At 35.0% G+C, this 19,190-nt stretch overlaps 1 protein-coding gene and 1 pseudogene across 11 annotated transcripts in view; both read left to right on the forward strand.

Moving 5' to 3' along the window:
* Window positions 1-14,667, forward strand: part of LOC147505776 (uncharacterized) — a 34,357-nt gene extending 19,690 nt beyond the window's left edge. For 5 of the 10 annotated variants that reach the window (XR_015193469.1, XM_086558219.1, XM_086558217.1 and 2 more), the window contains one exon: window positions 2,043-2,463. The gene's annotated coding sequence lies outside the window, so the exon portion shown is untranslated. Of the gene's footprint in view, window positions 1-423; window positions 1,671-2,042; window positions 2,464-14,116 lie in introns of those variants that run through there. The other 5 variants (XR_015193470.1, XM_086558215.1, XM_086558216.1 and 2 more) reach the window with 4 other exon arrangements.
* Window positions 3,453-8,093, forward strand: LOC147505777 (uncharacterized; annotated as a pseudogene). The gene is made up of 4 exons (XR_015193466.1): window positions 3,453-6,840; window positions 6,951-7,069; window positions 7,195-7,299; window positions 7,687-8,093. The product of XR_015193466.1 is annotated as an uncharacterized LOC147505777 (transcript).
* Window positions 14,668-19,190: the final 4,523 nt, after the last annotated feature.

A 19,190-nucleotide genomic window follows, 5' to 3' on the forward strand; every position in this document is an offset into this window, starting at 1 on the left:
AACACCCAATTAACTTTAAGACAATTAAGCAATTAGTAGAGACAACTAGCTTCAAGCGAAAGTCTTCAGAGCGGATAATAATTACTTGAACGTTTTGAAGCTATTCAAATTGGTTATTTTGAGTGAGCCATATCTACATGTATAGAGTATTTTTATTTGATTTAGTGTCTTGGACATGACGATATGTACAAATTAAACCTAGGTACCTATTTTTCCTGCAAAACACGCCTTATAAATTTGTGTGCCTTAACTCCCTTTAGATCTTACAATTAATTGACTAATGCATACACAGTCTATAATACAAAATCCTTAAAGAAAAAACTATTATATATACTTGCATACATGACGAGAACTCTTATATGTAATTTGAGCATTGATAGCGATCTGTCTTGATTGTATATTGTTATGTTTTTTATTATGAAGGGTAATGAAAGAAACAATGGGTCTTACTATTCCTAATGTTCCGTTGAACTCTATAATTAGACCTGAATGGAAATGGAAAAACTGAGGGTCTCAGGACACCAAGAATCAGAGTTAGCTAGAATCGGGTCAGAATAACAACTATTATAGAATTGAGCAGAATTCACTGGCTAAAATTGATCTATTCTATTAATGTTGGCTAGCTATGCCCATGTTCTGTGGATGTATCTTGCTTTTATTGTTACCGTTAATTAGCAATAGAAAACTTAACATTTAACAAATATGGGTTATTTTGCTAAGTATTGTTTTCTTTTGGGATATAGTTGTATGTGGCAGAGACAGTATAGCATGGATCAGAAAAGTTATTATTTGATGCTTTCATTTGCAATGTGTTGTTGCAATGGTTCTTGGTTTAGTGAATTTTCTCCTGATTGGACAACCTTTCTTCGAGCTTGGTATAACATTTGTGTTGTGTGCCCTATATTAATGCTCACGCTTTCAACCTAAGAATTATGTTTTGTTCCTCATCGTGGATGACAAATGGATTGACCTCTTGGAAACATGGACCAGCTCATTCCTCATTGCTCACTTGCTTGCCTGCAACCTATGCCCATATCATCTACATCAAACCCACCAGGCATGGGCATTTGCCCTACTATGTATAGTACGAGTAGTCAGTTCATTACTAATTAAGAGCCATTGGTTAAAGTAGGATCTCCATTGAGGTGCATGTCTGAACATGGGTTTATGTTCTTCACAAGTACATGCAAGTGATTTTTTTTTTCGGGAATTTATGTTCTTCACAAGAAGTGCTTTGAATATTCATGTGCTTTGTTAAAACCTTAAATTTGTGCTTGCACTATGCCTTAAGTTTTCTCTGTTACTTCGTTTTTCTTTAATCTATTATTTCATAGCACATGGTCAAATTTGCATTTTTTAACAAATTGCTCATACCTATGGTTAGTGATATAAATTGAACAAATTAGGCCCGTAGAAACGAAGTATACACCATGGTTTGCATGTACCGTAAAAACTAAATTAAAGACAAATTATAATTGGTATCTTCATAGAAGTCGAATTGCTTAGAGGAGACACAGTTGAAATGTATGGAAAAATCTTTTAATACACTTGAAACACAGGCATAGGAGTTGGGTGGGCAGTCTGGGTGCAAAAGTTGAACTTCAAAAAGAAAAATATAACCACCAGGATGCTTTGGCCACATACAAGGAACTTGAGGAACAGTTATAATGGTTAGAATAAACTTATTTTAGTGAATTCCTATGAATAATCTGAGTCAATATTACTAGGCTTACTTTGTTTCAGTCTTGGTAACTGATTGCTCCATAGCGATTGAGAAATATATGTATAGCTTCGTCCTTTTTTAATCTTAAAACTTTCTTTGCCATGGGACAAGAAAATATATAGTTTAATTTTTAGAATTTTAGACCAATCACTGCATAAAAAATAAAAAATAAATAACTAAATCTTTAGCATTGCAGCATGTGGTAGTGATTTCACTATGTAGCTTAGCCAAGTTTCTCATTTTAATTCCTCTATATCTGTTTATATATATATCTAGCTTAGCTAACTTGCATGTATATCTCTTTGATTCATTGTTGCAGGAAAATAAAAGTTATAGTCTTAAAGATTTTTTGAATGTTGCATGCGGCGTGTAGCATTCGTTCTTAAAAACCATATCTAAGAGTTGTAAGGACCAAATCTGAGAGAAATGGATTTAGCAACCATAGAGCAACGACCATTAGGTATTTGTTTTGTATAATATTGTAATTTGGTGACATTGTTTGTTCTTTAAAAACTACTTATTTTGTGATTCATGTAGAGGAGTTTTTTCTGTAATTGTAGGAAGTCACGTTAGTTTACTCTCAATAAGTTTACTTTTAATTAATTATTAGGGTGCTGAGGTGCAAAGTCCAACTTATGGTAAGGACAAGTTCTGTAATGTTAGCTAAGGACAACTTGAGACATTCATGTGAGTTACGAATTTGCTTTCTTTAATTTGGTTGTCACCGTCCAGGTATGCAATCACAAGTGAGTCTATCAATCTGAGGGTCAAATTTCTAGAAGAGTTGATAACATTTTTTTATCTTACATGGCAATTTAGGAAAACTGATTTTTAGGATGTGGTTGAATGGTAAGCACTTCACTTATAATTAAACTAAATCATTTCCATCTCATTCAAAGAGTACAATATATTAAACCCTGTAAATGAGTTATTTGAAGTCAAACATTCTTGAAAAAGGTATGCTATTATGTCTATCACCTTTGATAAGCTTCTGTTGTCCCATATTCTCCTACGGCAGATGAAGTCAAAAATTATATGTTAGTTCTTTATTTCTTATGTTACTCCGTTGAAAGGCATCGAATCTCCCTTCTCTCTATCTTCATGTCTCCTTGCTTGACTTTTGAGTTGAATTTGATGTTTGGAACTGATGGTGCTTCAAATGAAGGTAGCACTCCTTCATGGCTCCATCTCTTTAACCGCCATCATAATCACCATCTTATGTTGAACAACAACTACCAAACCCATTTTTCATTTAGTTATATATAACATAAGATGGTGATTGCACAAGAGAATTAATTAGAACATTACAATTGGTGCACTTCATATTAATGTCTTCGATTCTATTGTTGATTTGGTTATTGATTTAAGTCGGAATTTTCCATTGATTCATACCAGTTGGTGATTGGTACTTTTCTCCAAAAATAAATCAAATATATATGATATGTTTTCAACTATTTGATTGCCCATCAACAGGCTAGAATTCAAATTGTCATAACTCAATAAGGTGCACACCATTTACTGGCGTGGGATTTCATATGATAATCAAATTTTTTATAAAATTTTGGCAGTGGTCTATAGAATAATGTATTGCATTTGATCCAAAAAAAAAAGACGGGGAAAAAAGTAAAAGAAAAATGTCTGTGGGATATGATTGTTGCTTTCCCATTACTCAAAGAAAATATAATTTATTGTCAGTTCCACGTATCATATCTAATCCAATTGTCACAAAAGTAAATTCCAAATCAGTTCACATCTAATGTAATGATACGAGCATACAAACAGTATGGTTTTATTTCAAGCATTCCACAAAAATTATCACATGTCATTTTAAGGCCAGACATTTTAAGCTATTTCTTGATTCCACATAGTTAAAAGACTTAAAACCATGTATAATTGTATATTTTATGCTAAGTTATTTTCTATATAGCTCTATATTTGCACTCTTTGCATTATTAGAGAAAATTTTCAATTCGTCAAAACAAATACGTTATTTGTAACAGCACCGTTTGTAGGACGGGTTCAAAAGCTAGTTGAATAGATGTGGATAGAACTGCCTACGTTGCCTCATCCTTTCTTTGATTTTTCCTTATTTTTGTGTCTTATAGAGCAGATCGTAGGTGAAAGGTTCTCAATTCATTTGCTAAACAATAATCTCATAGACCAGTAGACCAATCTTCGCTAATTGAATTCCATTTCATTCTCTGATTTCAGATTGTGATTTTCACTAGAATTCCACTGAATTGCATTTCATATGATCCAGAGATCGACCTTTCCACAGGCAGCGTGAACTATTTCCGCTTTCTTAGAAAGGATGTCATCCTCTCTCTTCTCTAGTTGTCTAGTATCATACTCTTATTCATATTCATATTTGAATCCAATTTGCTTGTCTAAGGTCTATTTCGAGGTACAGATCACCAAAGACGAACCAACAACTTTCATCACCAAGTTCAGTTTGGAGGTGTCTTCTGCTGTGGGTGCATCGAGGGGAGGGTGCAAAGATGCTCTGTAAAGGATCTCGGTGGGGGTAAGGCAGAACATCCAGTTTTTTTCATCTAAAAAGGTATCGGCCCGTATAAAATAGGGTCCACTGATCATCCCACTGAAAGGTCCCACGGATCAGCCTATATCCAATCTCAGGGGGCTATGGACCAATAGTCTCCGTCTCGTCTAGCCCATACCCCGCCGATTCGCTGAACCTACCTCTGAAGCTGGTATCCTCCAATTCCTACGAGTAGCGGCCTGCTTCCTGCCTCCAACTCCCCGCTTTCTGTTATATCATATGGGTAGGTGGTTCGTCTTGCTTAATCGATATGTGGTTACTGTGAAGTGATTTGAAGTGAGGGCGACTGTACGTAGCCCAATCAGCATCTTCCAAGTTTTTCTAAAATTTTATTTAAACCCCTTAATAACACTACATTTAAACTAATTATCTTATATATCTTATCTTATATATAATGGGAAAACTTGCCCCATTTATTAGTCCCCGTATTACCGTTTTTAGACCAATCTTTTAAATCACAAGGGTACCTGAAAGTTTCACCCACGAAATTTTTCCCAGTTCATGTTCGAAGGGTAAATTAGCCATTAGCTCCCGTAAATAGGCCTATAAAACTCAACATCTTCGTAAAACAGAAACACCGTTTCGCGGTTTCCCAATTAAACCGTTCGTTTGTCTTCTCCGTTCCTTCGCTCCCTCCCGAATTTAAGACAAAAATAACTCTGTCGTTCCAATCAAAACAAATTTGTCATTCCTCTGCTGATTGAATTTATGAATTGAAATCTACTCTAAAGCGCATAGGTAGGAATTTTGTTTATTTCTTCAAATTTATTCTATTTCTTACTTTTTTCTTCTCTTTTTTTTTTTTCCTTCCAGTCACAGAATAGTGCCTTTATCATTCAATACTTTTTTACCCAACTTCCACCTCGAACAGATAGGTATGGTCTTCTAATCTGTTGCCCAAAGTTTCCAGTTAACCAACCGTTTCGCTACTTTCCCAAAGAAAAAAAACATATTCAGCAACATCTCTTCTTCATCTTGAAAATCCCTCTCCACATGGAATAGGTTAGATTATTCTTTTTTTACTTTACTTTTAAATTGTGTTTAGGGAACAAGTTTGGTTTCCAATTTGTTTGCGCTTAACGATGCTTTCTTTAAGACATCAACTTTCTTTATCTGTTCTTCATCGATTGGGTATGTTTATTGTCTGCTTTTCATATTCTTCATCTTTCAGCCTCGTTTCCCTGCTTCACTTTCCATAATCTCACACAAGGTAAAGATGCATAGGTTCAACAATAAGTCACTGCAATGTCTCAGACACGGGAAGTGCTTTTACCACACTTAACTTGGAGAAGGCAAGAAAAGACGGAAATGGTTTGGGCAGTGGAAAGCTTAAGTTTATGATATTGGTTTAGATTCGTTTAGATTCGTCAGAGTCAATGCCAGATAATGGGATTTCGTATTGGTTTATTGCTCATCGGCATAGTTGCTATGAGCAAAGATATATATATATATATGCAGTGGAAAGCTAAAGTTTATGATATGCAGAACGTGGTTGTGAGCATCAAGTCTAGACGGGTAGCTATCACAGACGATGAATTTTTCTCGTCTTGCAATGAGACTGAGAGTGATTATGGTGATCCATGACGAGGATGAGAAGAGTCAATTGGAGCTTGCCCTTAAGATAGATTCTTCGTCGAGTTACGCCGAGAATGGGATTTCGATGGGTTTATTGCTCATCGGCATAGTGTTTATTTGGTGGATGGAGAAAACCGGAAGCCAAGCCCGAGACACAAAAAAATTTGCTTCCTCCTAGAAGTTCACTTTGTGTGGAGGAGAAGGTCAGTGATCTCCTTGGGGATTCGCCTCCCAGAAACAGACTTGGTAGGCACTCAGTATATATTGCTGCGAAGGGGGATGAACTCCATAGAGGAAGGGATACAAGAAAACCCTTTTTTCCTCGAGTACAAATAAGGATTGATACGTATTCTCTGGCTTTCACCCAATTTCCCGCTTCAGACACAAGAACTCCTTCCTTTGCTTGATTTTCTCGCAAACAAGGTCAAGGCAATCCGTCGTCTAAGAGAAGTTCTTACTACAAATCTTCCACCATTAACTTTTCCTGTTGAGGTTGCTATTCCGGTGGTTCCTACTATCAGGGTGTTGGTCACATTTACGAAGTTTGAAGAGTTGCAGCCATTGGATGAGTTCTCTACGCCTCCTTTAAGTCCTCGTCTGCAGGCAATCAAAGCCCAGCAGTGATGCAGGCCACAGGTTCATCGTGGCTGCATAAAAGCCCCTATGAATTGTTGAAGTTTGTTCAATTTGGCAGCCTCAATCTATGAATTGTTGATTTTGTTTATAGAATTAATTTTTTTGTGTAGTTATTGGTTGTTATCTATTAGTTTACTTATGGTTGCCCTCTATACCGAAATTATGGACATGCATATGAGGTATTTCTTAGACCATGCTCACCATAAAGTCACGTTGTTGACTGACTTCCAATTTGATTTAAGTGTTATTGTTTAACCAGGCATTCAGGTTAATCCTGAATCATCCTGACTCCATTTTAAACTCACTTACTCGCGAGATTAAGGAAGTTGGTCAAGATGGAAAGGAGGTAACTACAATTCGCACCCCTCATTATTTGGTAGTATAAGGTACTCTGTTTGTGTTTTGCTTATCAATTTGTCACTACACATGTCACTAACCTGGTACCCACTGTGTCAGATGAGATTAAAGATGCTCTTTTAATCAACATTAGGAGGCGCATGACCCTATAGCGGTGAAAAATACAAACGGACATTGAAATAAAATGTTTTCAGATGGAAGTGGTTCTTCACATCAAGGTCATGATCTCATACTGTTGACTTTAATTCGTTTCGTTTCTTTTGCTAATATGATTTGTTTAGCTTATTTGCCCAAATTTTAGTTGCTGTAGCCCATATTACGTCCATTCTTCTCCATTTTACAGGCTGCCATGCGGAAAGCTTAGGCTGCTGGAAATGAGGATTCTCCTGTTAAGAAGAAATTGGTGGCTCCCCCACTGTATGCCCTTACAACACAGACTCTCGACAAGGTATGCACTACTATTGGCCTTGAATTTTTTCTATTAATGTCATACACTGTTTACCGGTTTCCTTGATGAGGTGTTTTATACTTTCATGTACGGTTGGATATGTAAACAGTGTATATTTTGATCAAATGAGAATTGTTACTTACTTACTTATATTGTTTTGTTATTGAAGATTTTGTATTAAGTAACTAAAAACTAATATTAGTTGTACTAATAAAAGTCATTTATATATTACACATCCTTAACAAATTTGATGTTATCCTTTCATTTTTTAAATTTAGTTAATTATTTGTGTCTTATATGGTTGATTGGTTGAGGGTTTCAAACGTTTCTCCTTGAAGCTGTGGGGTAGTGGTTTAGTAATTAATAATTTGGTTTTTTCTCATTTAGTCTTGGGGATTCTTATTGTCCATTCTGTCCCTATCGTCAACATATGCATCTCTTAAGGCAGGTACGTCTCCCATCAATGCATGTATTATGCTAACATCACAGTTGCCGATTTCTTTACTCGGATTTTTGTTGGGTATGCAGGATGTACCTAAGCGCAACATTTCTAAATGGAAATGTTTTGAAATGATGGGCAGGATCTTTGGTTAAACCTGCATTGTTTTATGTTGTTCTTGCTGTCATTGTTGTGACTACCTCCAGCTTCTGCTTAATTGCCTACATTGAGTAGTTTATTTATTTTTCAACGAGCCATGTCATACCATTGCAGCCGAATGGTGTCATCACTACTTTCTCAACAATGTGCAAGTGTTGGATATTCTAAATTGTTAACTCTTCTCTTGGTCATGCTTCCTTATCCGTTTTTCTATTGGACTCTATTATCCGTCATCGTAGGTTTTAGGAGATCTATTATCCCACCTATTAGCCGGATTTAAAAAAAAATCTTTGATCAATGGCTAGAGTATAAAGTTTAATCATGTGGACGATAATGGAATTGTGGCCATCATTCTTAACTTTCATTATGGGTAATAGGTATTGACACATTTTACAGAGTGATTTTCAATTTATCTTCTATGTTTTCTTTGTTCATTTTATGGATTTAAAGCAATTATTTGCTCTTTAACTTTGATCTTAACTTTCATATATCATTTGTGTTTTACGATGCAATGTGGAGAGAAGGGGTGGCCCCGCTTTTGCTTTCATGCTCACGGGTCTATTGTTATACGTAGCGATAGTTGGGAGCAAACGACTCTAGAAATGGTATACAAGCAAGCTCCTGAACCGCTTCATCTTACTGCTCCTCCACAATCCAACCAACATTTCAACCGCGATAAGACAACCCGAATGAACCGGAAAAACCCATCTGTTACCGAATTCTTAGACAAGACATGTTGCAATATTTTCGTGCTGCTCTATCTGAGCTTCTTAGTACCAGAAGCGTTCTGTTCATGTCTGGTCAGATGGTCGCGCAAATTGGTTTGTCGCAGGACAGCCAGATCAAGGCGACAGTGGGAGCTTTCTCATTGTTGAAGTCCACTGCTATTCTTATTTATCATTGGCTTATATTTATTATTTTACCTCTTATTATACAATCAGGTGACAGAGCCATCACAGATTCTAAATGATACCTTCCAAGCCCAACTACCTGACAACATGCATCAATACAGCTCAACTCTTATGAAAGAAAAGGTATTCATTTACTTTTACCCTACTGCCAATGACTAACAATCTATACAAAAAAAAAAATGCTTATTCCTTGATTCAACGCTTTATTCTTATTATGTTCTTTTTTTTCTAGCAAAGAACTTCCTTTCGAAGGTCCACCGACATTCCTAACTCCTCAAATAAGAAAAACAGAACTGATAAAACTTACAAAAGAAAAGCTTATGTGGTATGTGTTTCACTTTTATATGTTTCCATTTTTAAATAATAGTTAGACATTCACTTATCCTCTATCAACTTTTTTGTCAAAGGTAATTTCGACTGAAGATTCGAATGAATCATCCCAGACTTCAGTCATTAGACCTCCATCTAAAAGGGTGCGTAAGATAAAAGAAAACAAGGTATTTAAACATTACTTATATTCAAAACAAATTTACCTTTACCACGATTCTACATGACTCTTCTTACTAATTTGAATCACATTTACTTTTGCTTTGTCTATAGGCCAAAAGCTGAAATGTGTCAAAGTAGATCATGCGATGGAGATATTTTATATTAATTTGTTGTTATTATTAGTTGTGTTCTTATAAAGAAAACTTATTGTGCTATCTTTTGTAACTTTATTGCATTTAGACATGAAGTCCATCTCTATCATACGTATTATAATAAACTATAATAATCTGCATAACTTTATTGCATTTATTGTGCTGTTTCTTTCAGTCCCTCTATATTATATCCATCTTACGGTACTTTCATATATATAATCACTTTGGTATTACAGAAGCACAAGGGATACCTACTGTCAAGGTTTATAGGTTTAAGTGATAAAGATCTAAGGTACTTGAGGGACATGTGTTCCAATGTTTTACACATCAAGGTCATGATCTCATACTGTTGACTTTAATTCGTTTCGTTTCTTTTGCTAATATGATTTGTTTAGCTTATTTGCCCAAATTTTAGTTGCCATATTACGTCCATTCTTCTCCATTTTACAGGCTGCCATGGGGAAAGCGTAAGCTGCTGGAAATGAGGATTGTCCTGTTAAGATGAAATTGGTGGCTCCCCCACTGTATGCCCTTACAACACAGACTCTCGACAAGGTATGCACTACTATTGGCCTAGAATTTTTACATAATGCCATACACCTTTGTTTACCGGTTTCCTTGATGAGGTGTTTTATACTTTCATGTACGGTTGGATATGTAAACAGTGTATATTTTGATCAAATGAGAATCATGCTATTGCCTGAACATGTATAAACCTAGAACGAACTTGACTGGCCAGTTGTATTTCTCGAATATCCGCTTTAAGTGAGAACTCCTAGCCAAGCGGGAGCTATCACCAGGGCCAATGATCCAACCCCATACGGAAAAGCCCTTATGATGATGGGCGTGATCCATTGCCGATGTAGTCTAGAAGCAGTATCAGTTGAAGCTATAGAGCACCCCTTCCAATTTCAGGTCGATATTTAGTTCCATATCCTATTACAGATCCAGATGTAGAGACAGATTCTAAGCCATTTGATCGAGATCGAGAACCTATAGCAGATCTATTTAGAGATCGGAACCCTGTTCTGGCTACACCTATTTTAGTAGCCACTGCGCCTAAGTCTGCATTAGCTGGGTTTAGCCGCTAACTAATAGCATCAAAAACATTCAACTCTGAACCTGCCTTGATTTCTCACTCTGTCTCCCAGACGCCTTTTGATTTACCAGAAACCAAGGAAGAATTAGTAGCGGGCATTCATTTCTATAGTCAACAATATTATGCTCCCCCTCCTGATTGTGAAAAAACTGCTTTTTCGCTACTTACAAATGATCTGCCGATTCGATTTATCTGGTGGAATGAGAGATCACATGGACGTCCACAAGAGTGACACCTCAAGCCCTGATGGCAGTGAGCCCATATATGAAGGAGAAGATCGGATACTACATTCAGGAATAAGGATTATTATCTTATCCATGTATGAAGGAGAGGTAATTTTGGCTGAACAAGCTGGAAAAGCCACAGACGAGTCTCATGCCAATAATGATGTCACTCACCATAATGGTAAGGTTCTATTTGATAACATTGAAGATAGTGTAAACTGTACATAATTTTATTGATTAAGTTGAAAATTGTAGATGTATAAACTACTATGATTGTACAACCTGGACCTGTAGTAGACTTCCTAATTGCCAACCAAAATGTCAGGGATCCGTATCATATTGACTGGGCAAAGGTAACCTTGGCTGTTTTTCATTATCTGGTGAGTGGTTAACAGTATCTTGCCACTTTAATGCCTTTGGTTTTGTCTTTGTTAACAGGCTAAGAGAACACTAAAAAATCTGAGGATAAAGGCAAGTCCCTCTAATATGGAGAACAAAATCACTGGATTAAGTGAGCTTCCTTGCAATCAGCAAGCGTAAGCTCTTAATGAGCTTTATTTTATGAACTTCTTGATCAAACAATGTGAAAAGCTCGATCCACAATTCTGATATCAACATCAAGGTCACTTCGAGTCGCGTGCCCACAACAGATCCTGCCTTGCCAATCCACCAAAATGGGATTCCCTTCTCCGAATGCACAACTTACATACACACAATTTTCAGCCAAACTGTATCTAGGAGCCATCACTTCTTCAGAAAGGAGGAAAGGGAAAGTGAGCTCAAGAAACCTTTTAAGAGTTTTCTGTCTCACTGGTTCAGCGGCAATCATGAGAAATTTCATTGAAGAAAGGTCATAGCTAGGTGTCTTCTCTCTATAAGACTCCAATCTCCTACCAACGAGTTCAAATGTGAAGTTGGGGCCTGTGTTGTGCGTAGCTCGGTATTTGCTCATTGTCTGAAGCCATAAAAGAGGATTCTTAATGAATGTGAGCGGAGAGAACAGAATCGCAGTATTCAGTGCAAGAAACTTTGATATACCTACTAAACATGCCCAGTCTCTTAATGAATGTGAGCGGAGAAATACAGCAGCCCTGTTTATTCTCCAGAGACAGTTTTATTTTCTCTGTTGTTCAGTTTTAATCTCCGAGAAAAGTCTTTGATGGAAAAAGTTATTCTCCTTTACAGTCTTCTCTTCCACCTAGAAGGTCTTCCAGGTACTTTTATTGTTCCAAGTTTCAGTTTTTTTGCTTCTTTTTGTTGTTTTATCAAGTGGGGTTTGTTCATTTTGTTTTAATTTGTTGGGTTCTCTTTATTTGTCTTTCTTTGGGCGTTGATTTGAATATTTAATGAGTTTTTGCAATGGAGTATGTTCATTTTGTTTAAATATTGAAGTAAGTGGTGCATTGATGGAGTTGGCGTTGGGGTTTTGTGGGTTTTAGGTTGCGGATGGGGTTCTTTGTTTCGTTTGAATAATTAATAACTCTGTCCAAATTATTGCGTTTTTTTTTTTTTGGTTTTGTTTTGAATTTATGATGAGTGTTTTAGATTTGTTCAAAATATTGAAAAAAAAAAAAAAACAAACACAATGGGCTCTTGATGGAGTTAGGCGTTGGTGTTTTCTGGACTTCTGGGGTTACAAAATGCAACTCCTGTTAGCTACTACGAAGTCGTGAAAAGAGAACCAAGAAGGAGGATGATTTATTAGGACCTTTAGTTGGAGAAGGTTTGCGGCCTGAGATTTATACTGAAGAACATGAGAATCTACTTGGTACTTGTGGGTCGACTTGGGATCTGTTTGTTGATAGTTATACAAAGGATGGAGTACGCATTTATGAGGTCAAACACCTGTTATCGCCAACTTTCAATGCACTTTATGCTGCTGATGTTGTAGTTTGAGATTGGAGCATGTAAACGGTAATAGGATTGAATCCTGGAAATGGCTTGGACTATGTCGTTATTATTATTGTCCTAAACTTACTATTGTTTTATTATTTATGGTTATTAGATATTTTGTTCTTGGAATTTATTCTCAATGCGCAAAGGTGCTGCTACTAATGTCTACTACATTTGCTCTGCCATGTAATAGTAATGTGATAGAATTTACATAAATAGTTGTTCGATAAAAAAAAAACACTACTAGATTTGCTCTGCCATGTAATAGTGTTTGTTATGATAATGGTAAACAAACACTTTCTTTGAAGGCCCCTCATGATTCAGTGCACTCACGCCTACTATGTAGTATAACCATTGTTGCTTAATCTGACGATGCATTTCAACTGTGCTTTAGATTCTCCCTTTGGCCAAATCCTTTAACTAAGATAATATTGGGGAAATGAGTCCCTTCGCTTTGCGTTACAGCTCGTTTCTATCTAGATTCTTTGACTGCACACATCTGCAAATTTTGTTCAAAATCATTGTTTGAGTTAATATCATGTTTTTTATTGTTTCATTTTATTATCATGCAGTCTATCTCTGCTCTTACTTCTGTGCACCTCCATACAAATGGATTGAAAAAATTCAATCCTCCATCATTTTAATCATTCAATCTTACCACATAGCCATCTTATCGAAAACTATTATTTATACATTCAATTCAGTCCACATATTATATCCGACTTAAATGTAAACGTTTCTAAATTTTAAAAAAAAAAAAATGGGTTTTTTTTGCTAGCTACATTTTCTACCTCTATCCAACCTACTTACTTATTTAATCAAACCAAAATATTCAACGACAAAAAAACATTTGCTAATGGATTCGCTATATCATTTTGAAGACAATAATAAGAAAAAGATTATTCTTCTTGCATTTTTCTTTAGATATTTTATTCTTCAGTTAAGAATACACATTATGTTGCACAACATGATGTAGTATTTTATATCTTACAGGTAGTACACTCATATGAATCCAACAATGCTCTTCCATCACATATAAATCCTGGCCAAGAAAATTACACAACTAGCAGCACAAAGGTGAATTTCCTCAACATAATATCTATTTTTTAGGTAAATAAGTTTGTGGCATATACAATACTAATTACATACTAACTAAATTACGATGCTTAAATACATCTTCAAATATATTTATTCGCAAAGATGGCAGAGCAAAGAAAAAAATCATTATCAAACAAAAAAAAAAAACTAACGTATTCAAATGTTTTTTTTCCCCTTAATTAAAGTTTCATTCAGACAAATTTAATATGTAATATTTTACATTATACATAATTCTTTCCTTTCATTTTTTCCGCCCCATTTTTCATTGCTAGCACGTGCAACGCACGTGCCCGTTTACTAGTGTTTATAATAAATAAAAGTTAGTATTGTTTATATGTTTTCATGCATTTCAGGACTTGAAGCTGATTAGGTGACTAAGGACACCATTTTAGCATGGAAAATGAGTCAAGATGATGGCTGAGGAAATTCTACGTTTAAAGCCCAAGAATCATGAAGAAAAGCCTTTTTCAAAGCTGGGAAGTCAAAATTAATCCGGATAGGAAAGGGACAAAAAAGTTAACAAATTTCAACAGGTCGTATATTTGGACTTGGACCTCGGAATTGGGCCTACTTTATGTCAGAATGACCGGCTCGGAACCAACTTTCTAATGGACTCAGTCTTACCCCAATCAGAGTTATAAAAGTGGATGAAAATGGCACTGAAGTAATTTACAACAGTTGTAGCTTCTTGGCCCATGCACGAAAATGTAATCCTAACCCTCTCCTATATAAATAGAGTTAAGACTAAACAAGAAAGAGTTCCCATTAATTTTAGTTTTTAGTTTTAGTTTAGTCTCTCTCTCTCTCTCTTTCTTTTAGTTCTCATTATTAGTTTAATTTAGTTTTAGTTTGTAGCAGCCTCCATTAGAACCCAATCAATAAAAGCTTTAATTCTTCAATTCAATTATTGTCTCTTTATTTTAATATTGTTATCTTATTGTTTTAGCCAAATACATCCAATAAAACAAGGCTAAACCTCCATTGGAGAGGGTTTATGAAGCAAAGTGAGGATGATTGGTCTTTAGTTTATTTGTCGTATTGCAATAAAAGTTTCAAGCCCTTTAGTTGTGAGTTTCTAAAGATAGAACTCATAACCAAGGGGCTAGAGACTATAAACCCCATCAAAGAGATTTGTGAGAGTGCTAGCTTCTCATGCTAGTGAATATTTGCTCCAATAGGACTTGGTATTCACTAGAAATAAAACAAGCGATTTGATAACTAACTAGAGTTAATGGCTATTTAGTACCACGAACTTTCACATTTTTTTATAAATGGTACCCGAACTTTGTTTCTCGCCTATTCGTACCACGAAGTTTTAATTTGTTTCAATTTAGTACATCAGTTAATTTTTCATCCAATTTCGTCCAATTTCACTAACGGCGTTAGCACTATTCATGTTAATACTATTCATACAGTCACACAACACTATTCACGTGAACAGTGTTTTTTCAAAGGTTCAAATTTTGGAAAACAAAAAACACTATTCACGTGAACATTGTTTTTTTTTTGTGTAATAATCTAATTTTTAAGATTGATTAAAGATTATTACAAAAAAAAAAAACACACACACACACACACACACACACACACACTGTTCATGTGAATAGTGTTTTTTATTATTTTTCATTAAAGAATTAATTTTTAAGATTGATTAAAGATTCTTTTAAAAAAAACATTGTTCACGTGAATAGTATTTTTTTTGTTTTTCAAAATTTGAATTTTTTGAAAAAACACTGTTCACGTGAATAGTGCTAATGCCATTAGTGAAATTGGATGGAAAATTAACTGATGTGCTAAATTGAAACTTCGTGGTACGAATAGGCGAGAAACAAAATTCGAGTACCATTTAGGAAAAAAAGCGAAAATTCGTGGTACTAAATAGTCATAAACTCTAGCTAACTAATAGCCAATCAAATCGCGTGGTGGAATAACCCCTCTCTAATCCTTCTTCTCATCATTTAAATTATTGTTTCTTCATATTATATCTATTATTTTACATCTTCTACTCTCATTAGGAAATAGTATTTCAATCTAAGTATGCATCCAAGTAATGAATGTACAACTAGAATGGACCGAACACAATAGCTCATCTTTATCTACTGATTTAGAAAGTATTTACATATTGTTTTCCCATATCATATCTAATATTTCTACACGTACATCTCATTACTGTTACTTCAATTGTTACTTCTCATCAGTGAAATAGCATCTAAGTTAATCCCTTATCAATGGCGCCGCTGCCCGGGATTGTTCATTATAACCACTGCATCTAGTTCATTATGACTATCCGTTGCCGGGGATAGTCAATTAGTTTGATTGTAGTAACAGTGTTATCAGACCTAGCCTGGCCCAGCGGGTTGACCCGGTGACCCGCTCCCTAAATCGGGTTGGGTTGATGAATAGATCGCATAAGCAGTTGACCTAGTGCTAATCCATCAACCCGTCTGGGTTTTTGTGAAAACCGGCAACCCGAACGGTTGTTATAAACCCGGGTGGGTTACTAAAGTCTTGAATAAGCAGTTAAGAACGTGGGCTGGCTGGACTAAAAATAAGAAGTTAATGAAGTTCTTCTGTTCTTGGCTACTTCTTGCCACTCATGAAATAAAATAATCACTCATGGAGATTTCATCTATCATCACACTTCACTAGTAGGTATTAATCAATGTCTTCCATTAATTTTTTTAAAACATGCAGTCATGCACTATTAAATATTTAAATATTAGTTACTATTGTTCTCTTTCTTTTACGTTCTCTTTTGTTCATTTAATTTTGTTCTTGAACCATATTAATCGTATTAGTAGGGTGCTTTTGAACTTGAGTTTTGAAATCAAGCCTTCATGCTAAAACTGTTTGACAAAATTCCTCTGTGAAATGCTCATTCTATTTTATTTTCCAAATTATTAACGATGATGTTTTTAGATGTCTTGGATGGCATTGATGACGATGATGATGGTGGAGATGAAGCTAGAGTTGAAGAGGAGAATAGAGATGCAGTTACTGATCTTAATACTAATACTCAAGACTGGGTTGTTGGAGATGATGAAATTACTGATCTCACAACAAATGTTCAAGACTGGGTTGGTCAAGGTGGAGGTGTTAATGGAGTTGTTAATCCATCTTTTGGTACCACAGAATGGAACAATTTTAATCATGCATAGATTCATAGTGCACTTGGCAGTGTCCTTACTGTTTGAGCTTTCTTTTAAAATGATTATACTACAATTACATAGCGAACATTTGTGTTTTTGTCACATTTCAAATAGTTTCATAACTATTATTATTTATTAAAAATTTAATTAACAACCCGCTGGTTGGACCAATGACCCAGTGACCTAGTCCCTAGACCGGGTTGGTGCCCGGGTTGGGTCTGATAACACTGCTTAGTAATGCTTTACTTCCTTAAAAATCCTACTCCCACCAACAGTCCAACAACCGTGAATTTATAATAAAAAAAGTGTGACTCTTGGTTACTTTTTTATAACTGTTTTAACCCTATAATTTTGTTCTAATTACGAGTTTACCCAACATAAGTGCATAGCACATGCACCATACTAGTCTACATAACTAGGATGGTTATGCACTTATGCCACGTGCATGTTGGTATGGACCAAATGAAATGGGCTGGACTTAGATAAGTAATAACATATTGGGCTTTAGTTTTTGCCTCTCAAATTAAATCACTGTTTTGCCAATCCTCATATGTTTATTAAAAAATATATTTTTTTTCAAACAAACAAACAAACCCTAGCTCGTTTCTAAGACTACTGTGTAAGTAATTATTATTTCATTTCTCTTTATTCATTTCTTGTTAGATCAATTTGCATTATTTAATCGCTTAATTTAACTCTACATTTTTTTTTTCAATTTTGATTTGGCTGAAATTGGAATTGTTTCTTGTTTTGATACATTTTTAAAGTTACATGTGAATCAATTATGACTTCAATGAGTTTACGAAATTCTAAGATGTAGGTTTCTTCGATAGATCATATATGGAAAAGTGTTAATTGTGTGATGTATTTTCATTCTATTATGAATTCAATGAATTTAAATGTGATAATGAAATTTTAAGTTTATATAATTCTTTGATATGTACGAAGAAAATTTTATGAGTTTAGGCATTATCATTTCATGATTTGCATTATCTTTTTAGGAAATTTGGACTACATTTGCTCTGTAATTGTTTTGCATTGTTATTTTGAATTGTGTGTATAGTTATTTATTGTCAATCAAATTTGCAAGATTTTGTAATGAGGATTATGCTCTAACTTAGAGTTTAGCTGTATTATAGTTGTCAATTTGTGTTGGATATAGGATTGGTTTGAGGATTATGCTCATCTTTATCTACTGATTTAAATAGTATTTATATATTGATTTCCCATATCATATCTACTGTTTCTACACATCTCATTACTGTTACTTTTTATCAGTGAAATAGCATCTAAGTTAATCTCTTATCAATGGCGCCGCTCCCGGGGATAGTTCATTATAACCACTGCATCTAGTTTATTTAGTTCATTATGACTATCCGTTGCCAGGGATAGTCAATCTCATATATTATAACCACTGCATCTATTTCATTTACAATTAATCTCTTATCACATTGTTTCTTATTCAATCTAAAGATTCTACATGCAGTTTGATACTTTGATGTTATGTCACTATTTTCTTCAAATCATATGGCTCTTCGACATTAACTAATATACTATTTCTGAATGGCGATATCATCTGAATAATTGTAATGGGTCAGTAAAACTTTTGGCCGATATTCGACTCTTGTGCCTTAGGCGGATTCTTATGTAGTTATATATTATTGGAATTAACTTTTACTTTGAAGTAGTCATGCTTTTCATTTTAAAGTGTAGTAGTTATATTTGACTAGGTTGTTGTGAAGTTTAAAAAGGGGGTGACAAAGCATTATGACTTAAATTTGTACCAATTGTGGCATGTATGTGACTCACAAAGTTGGTTGCCTGGTAGCATTCTAGAAAAAAAAAATGCTGACAACTGCTCATCCACTTCTTTACAACAAGGCTTAAAGCTCCCAAGTCACAATAGTAGAGGTGTGTGTTGGTAAGATGATAATTAAGCTGATTCTCCTTCTGTCTTTTGCAACACAACCCTTCCTGAGAATCCTGACTTTGGAAAGTACGTGCAGGTCTAAGTAATCTATATGTTTTTTCTTTAAGTACAATTGTGATGACAGTATTCTATTAGGACAACAGATATTTTTAAGAAAAAAAAAGTTGATTATTTACAATTGCCTAAGTAAGGGTGGGTAATTAAACGGACTACGTCCAACGCAAGACACAACTAAAGACTATATTAATTTTGGATCCATACTCTTTAATTTCTAGAGCTTTATTTAATCTAAGTGTTTATAAGTAGGGTCCCTTTTAACCAACCACAACTAAAGACTATATTAATGAC

Source organism: Coptis chinensis, chromosome 4, assembly GCF_015680905.1.
Source record: "Coptis chinensis isolate HL-2020 chromosome 4, ASM1568090v1, whole genome shotgun sequence".
Classification (NCBI taxonomy): Eukaryota; Viridiplantae; Streptophyta; class Magnoliopsida; order Ranunculales; family Ranunculaceae; genus Coptis; species Coptis chinensis.